Raw genomic sequence first — 6825 nt, forward strand, 5'->3', positions numbered from 1 at the left:
GGAAGCATGACAAGACGAAAACTGAATTTGAGTTTGATGATCAGCCAATAGTGTACATGAAATGTCCTAATAAAGCAAAACCTGTAATCATATGCAAGAAAACAATGCATATTTTTTTTACCTTCATGAATCATGATCCGGCAATGTGGTGATGCCTCAAGAGTTCAACGACTACATCTCTCTATTCATTTAGGATTATGTTTAATTTATTTAGGTTAAATGTTTTTTATTCATGTAGTTAAGGCTGGTGGATTCAAGGTTCCGTAGCAAAGCACAAACATATTTTCTAATCATTTATCTATTCTAAAGTTGAGGAAGGCATTGCCACTTGATTTCACATTATTTACAACAAAAACATCAGATTTGGACTGGTTTGGAAGGTAATTCTTATAAATTAGGAGGGTAATTTTGTGCTAAATCCTAAACCCTTGATTTCACCTTATTTACAAAAAAACCCATCCGGTTTGGGTTGGGTTGGGAGGGTAATTATTAGAACTTAGAAGGGTAATTTTGTCCTTAAGGTTTGGGCCTGATTGAGATGGGTTAAGAGCACCTCCAGCGGGGGAGGTTGCTCGGGGGCCAGTGGGTCAAACAGTAGCAAATTGCTGGGGGGCTGACCTCCAGCGTATGGAAGCCCGAGCGACAGGCGAGGCCCGAGGAGCAGGCCCGTCGAGGATTGCCAGCCCGAGAGCCCGAGGGCTGCGTCAGGCGCGTGCGTTTCACTCGCGCGTGGGCGCGAGTCGTCCGACAAAAAAACAGGGCAGGGGCCCGCGATTTCAGTTTTGAAAAGTTACCGTTGGGGAAGCCACGTGGCTTCCCCATGTCCGTTCGATTGAAACGGTCCTATTTTATGGACCGTTGGATTTCCAACGGTAAAAAACATTTAAAAATCTAATTTAATTTCATCCGTTTGATCTAAGATCAACGGTCCACGTTATTAGGCTTTGTAAATTAAAAAAAAAAAGAAAAAACAGTTTAAAAATCTAAAATGTTACCGTTGTGACACGTGGCACAATCTGGAGTGTTGGAATTTAAATTTTTTTAAATCCAACGGCAGAGATTAATTAGATGAATAAAAATTTAAAAAAAATGTAAAAAAATTCTTAAAAATCCGAAAAAAAATTATGAAAAATTATAAAAAATTTTGATTTCACTTCACCTATAAATACCTTCTCATTATCTTCTACCCTACACCACAATTTCATATTTTCTCAACTACTTTCAACCACATTCCTATCTTTCTTTCAAAGTTTCAATCCAATTTTTTTCCAACAATTTAATATTTTATTGCCAATTGCCAGGGCTATTCAGTGCAGGGGTAGAGATGCAAAAGGCAATTGCCAGGGGAATGCACTATTCATTAAGAGCAGTTACTGTTCACTAGGTGGATTAAATAGTGAATTACCTGGGGAGGGCTCCTACACTGGAGTTGCTCTAAGTGGAGTGATCCTGCGAAAAAAGCATGGGTTGCAGAGTGAGGGATGCTGTCGGTGATTAGGAGTGAGGCACTGAAGCTACCAAAAAGGGGTTTATGTTTGATTTTGTGAAAGGAATTCAGACTACATCGACTACATCTCTCTCTCACTTCCTCTCTCCTCTGCAAACCATAATCTTCCTTTCCTCGGCGCTCTCCCATGTCTCTCGCCGTGGAGCCCACAAACCAAGCACGTAGTGACGGTCACAAGCCTCAGACACACCGGATGCGAGCGACGGCTGGCAACCGTGCCTTCCGCGATGAACATAGCCGTCGGATAGCGTCCTCGCTCCGATTGCGGTATGTTGGATTCCTTGAATTCCTTTTTTTTGGGTTTCCTCCCTCATTTTTGCGTTTGTTTGTGGTCGGATCTAGGTTTTCTCTGCATTGCTTAAATTTTGCATTTTTTTTCTTCTGGATTTCAATTCAGAAATGAATAAATTTGCGGTTTCTGATTTTATATTTTGTTGTTTATATGCCGGAATATTTTGGGTTCGGAAATCTAGGCTGGGTTGGGAAGGTAATTCTTGATCCAGTGCCGAGCTACATTTCCGAACCCAAAACCATCTGAGACTCCAAGAATCGCATCGTTCAGAGACTTGATCCAGTTCCCAGATCCACAAGAAGCAAAGGTAAAGACTGGGTTCGTGCCTCAAAAAAAATATGCTCTCTTCTTTGTTGTTTGCTTGAATGCCTTGGATCTGTGACTCTGGATAGCTGAAAATTAGGTTCTTTGCACCCCAGCTATGAATTTTAGCATTTTTTTTTTTGCGGATTAATGCAATCACAATATTATTTTGTTGATTTTTACATAGGTTTGTGGATGAAGGGTTTAGGTGCTCTGAAAATGCCCACCTTGATTTTTTTACACCAAGTGGTGATAGCAACCCAGGCATTCCAACTTGCCCATGAACTTCAATCTTTTCAGTTTTTGGTAATTATCAATTGCTGTTTGGTTGCTGAGAAAGAGAGGCAAAATAAAAGAAATCATCAAAGTTGATATATATCATTTGTTTTTAGTCACTTTGAATTTTATTGTGAGAAATTATATGATTATTTTTTATAATTACCTGTGAAATCGAATTCTTTCTCTGAAATTTCATCAACACTTTGTAAGAACTCCAATTCTTTCTCTCATATTTCATCCGTTTCTGTTAATTTTTGTAAATTTTCAGATTATGGGTCGTTCCCAATTTCCATTTTTCTTTGGGGTTTATGTTATTTTGATGGAAAAAGGTAGTATTAGCAGATAGATGATATTTCAAAATTACGATTGTCTGATTCATTATTTTTGTTCATCTCTTATATAAATATTAGTTCTGCTTGCATGATTTCTATAGTTATGTTTTCTGTAAGAATTAATATTATTGCTTTCAGGATTCCTATAACATTTCAGTAATAACTATTAATGGAATATACAGAATGCAATTCCAATTGGAGATTTCACCTTATTTATGAAATTACCATCCTCTAAAATTGGGAAGAGTCAACCGGCTTTCCATTTGCTTTCAACATTCTTCCATTCTCTTCCTCCCTCTCTTTCTCTCTCCCTCAGATTCAATCTGCTCACCTCAATTCCCCTGATCGAACATCCTCCATTTCAGGCAGAGAAACTGTATTGCTTTTCAACTTTCGATGTGTAGTAAGTATTTCATGTTCTTTTTGCAGGAGCCAGGAAATGGTTTTTATCGAAAGTCTTTCCAAGTGGCTGTTAAGGTGCACTTCTCTCTAACTTGATCTCCTAACTGCTTAATTCTGTTGTTGAAATCATGTGTTGACATCCCTTTTGGGGTAGCACTAAAAATTTTAAACTGTCTCTGTTGAATGTAGTGTCGATTGGTTTTCTTGAGATGTTTGTTGTTCTTGATTATAGTATTTTTGGAACTGTAAGCTTTTACGCTGTTTTATTTATTTTTTATCAGTTTATGTTATGAACGTTAGACTTATATCGCAAGCTTACTAATTACTGTGTTTATAGGTACCGCAATTGCACTTGGATTTACACAAGCATGGTTTAGGTCAACTGGAGCTAAACCTTCTCCTTTAATCGGTGGAAGGGTGATTTTTTCTGTCTGATGGTACTCTTCCTTTATATTTCATAAACACCAACAACACAGCCTTTTCATAAACACCATTCAATAAATTTGAGTTAGGGTTTTGTTCAATTCAATTTCATTAGTTTGATTCTAATTCGGCAAATAAATGTTCTTTCATAGTTTATTCAATTTCTTTCATTTTCTGATTTGGATTTTGAAAGTGAGTAAAGTTTCTGTTTGTTTGCTTGATGCAATTATTGAAATACCCAGGTCACATACTTCAAATGTGGAGTGTCGCTTGGGGTCAGCCTGGAACATCAAGTGGCAGATGGGTGTTCAGGTCTCCACTTTGTATATACATGTTCTGATATCACTCGCGGACTTGACCTTACAATCCCACCATCATCGACAGGACATTACAGGACATTACTTCGTGCTTGAGACCCACCTCAGCCAACATTCGACCCGGTTGAATACCAGCTTGATCCGCCCTTAAAAATTCCTCCACCCTGCACAAAAGATGGTGATGCTGAGAGTACGACAGTCTCCATTTTTAGATTGACGCGGGAGTAGCTTAGCGTCTTGAAAGCCAAGTCTAAGGAAGAAGGGAACACAATCAACTATAGCATGTATGAGATGTTGGCAGGCCATGTTTGGAGATGTGCATCCAAGGTAAGAAATCTTCCCGTTGATCAAGTGACCAAACCGCATATTGTGGTTGATGGACGGTCCAAACTGCAACCCCCACTCCACTTGGTTTTTTTGACAATGTGATTTTCGTAGGCGCACCATTAGCTACATGTTGTGGTGCGCATGAACAACGATTACCTTAGGTTAGTTCTTGACTATCTTGAGGTTCAACTTGATCTGTTTGGCCCTTGTTCGTAGAGCTCATACTTTTCGGTGCACGAAACTTGGGATAACTAGTTACTTACTAGATTGCAACTTCATCAACTTCATTGAAGTCTTGCACAGACCACATCGTCAGCTCACAATTCAGAGTTATACCCAAAATTTGCTTCGTTGCCTTGCAAATGATCATAGGCTTTGCATTAGCGGAATACTTCATATACACAACTGGTTGGTCGTCAAACTCAAACTCGATCACCATGTCATTTTTGTCATCTACCCATTGGGTTCTGGCCTCCTCGTACATCGAATGAGCAAAATCTCCAGCAAAAGAAACCCGAAATAGGTGATAGTCTTTTCCTACCATGTTAGGACAACATGGTAGGAAAAGATTATCAACTATTTTAGGTTTCTTTTGCTGGATATTTTGCTCATTCGGTGTACGAGGATGCCATAACCCAATGGGGAGATGATAGGAATCACATGGTGATCAAGTTTGAGTTTGACGACCAACCAGTTGTGCATATGAAGTATTCCGTTGATGCAAGGCCTATGATCATTTACAAGGCAATGAAGCAAAAGTTAGGTATAATTCTGAATTGTGAGCTGGCGATGTGGTCTGTATAAGACTTCAATGAAGTTGATGAAGCTGCGATCTAGTAAGTAATGATTTTGGTTGAGATTGTTGCAGATTATCTTGACATAGTGGCAGTGGTATTTCCTTCAAGCTTTGTAATTTTTGAATGCTATTCTCTGTGTCTCTCACACACACTTATTCTACAGAAGATATATCATAGAACATAAGAGAAAATAGCACAATGACCATATGCAGTCTGGAGATTAATGCAATTTCAATAAGAACCACCATGATGATATTTGTAAAATGTTTTGTTGCTCAAATCATTTCCTTACTGATGTGCATTCATGTTTTCACACGTATGTACATAGGGAAGAGTATTATGCAAAGGAAATGCCTATGAGACCAAATCTTGCTCCCGTGTGTACTATTATTTTGCAATGCCATGCTTTACATGGCCAGTAGCAGAGATGCATGCACTCTTTATTATTCTTTATTCTCTGGATATGGTAGCTTAAGAATAACTCTTTACCATTGATGACATGCTGTATATAGCATTAGTAGGTTCATTGGTAAACAAGGTCAGGGACTTGATTTTGTTAATTGCTATAGCTAGTCATTAACATCACAATTAATGTGATGTTTTGCTTTTCAGAATCAAACCTCTTCTAAACATTTTCACGTGCATTTCCAGCAGATAGTTCTTGATTTTAGCAATAATGTGATTCAAATTTATCTTTGACAAGAATTTAACCTAAGACCTCTCGCTTTACTTACAAGTGAAGAGGATTACCACCAAATCGTACTACCAAGTGGCAAAACCCAACCTCCAATTAAAATGAGAGGAATTGTCAGAAGAGTATATTGGAAATTAATTGATGCCAGAGTATCAGGTTAATACTCATGTCTGTTGACTTCTAATTAAGAGTAAATTGTACAAATGGTCCCTCAATTTTAATCAAATTGGAGCAATGGTCCCTCAACTAAAAATCCATTACCTTTGGTCCCTCAACTTATGAAAACGTGCAGTTATGGTCCCTCAATTAAAAATCCATTACCATTGGTCCCTGAACTTTAATTCAAGTGGAGAAATGGTCCTTTAACTTTAACCCAATTGTAGCAATGGTCCTTCCAATATAACTCGTTTTGACAAATTTTTTGACATAGTTGACGAAAAGAACCATAATTATACACTTTGATGAGTTAATGGACCTTAATTATATAAATGATCATTCCAACATAGTTTATTATGACAAAATTGATGAAAAGGACTATAGCTACACATTTTGATAAGTTGAGGGACCAATGGTAATGGATTTTTAGTTGAGGGACCATTGCTTCAATTTGATTAAAGTTGAAGGACCATTTGTACAATTTATTCTCTAATTAATCTAGCCACTCAATGAGTACCCTTTGGAATGAGGCTTGATGCCCTTCTGTACTAGACGTAAGCTCGATCGGTGTTCTAGTTGAAAATTGTTTCGGAGTGTAATTTTCATTATTGCACCTTAATACCTGCTCAAGTTTTAGCCATTTGCAAATACATAGTTTGTAGAGTCTATCGGTGACTTGACGTTACAGAGGGTTCTGCATGGCATTTTCTTTGCAATATCCCGACAGGCAATTAATAATAGGGAACTTTAACGAAAAATTCTCGGTACTGTTTACTTTAATTAATTTATATTATTTCACAATCCATATATTTTTATTCTCAGCATGCAACCCTTAATTCGCCCCTTAAAATGATCTCTCTAGCATCCCAAAATCCCATTTTAGTCTTCTAACTTCCCCGTTTGGGTTTAAAATTTCTAATCTAGCTTTTGTTGACGACTGTTTATTGTTTGCTAAAACTTCTACCAAAGGGGCAAGAAATATTCTGGGTATTTTAG

The 6825-nt window shown here is 37.8% G+C and overlaps 1 pseudogene; it reads left to right on the top strand.

Moving 5' to 3' along the window:
• The first annotated feature begins 1906 nt into the window (after window positions 1–1906).
• LOC126603240 (shikimate O-hydroxycinnamoyltransferase-like) lies at window positions 1907–5243 on the top strand (annotated as a pseudogene).
• Window positions 5244–6825: the final 1582 nt, after the last annotated feature.

This window comes from Malus sylvestris, chromosome 2 (assembly GCF_916048215.2).
Source record: "Malus sylvestris chromosome 2, drMalSylv7.2, whole genome shotgun sequence".
NCBI lineage: Eukaryota > Viridiplantae > Streptophyta > Magnoliopsida > Rosales > Rosaceae > Malus > Malus sylvestris.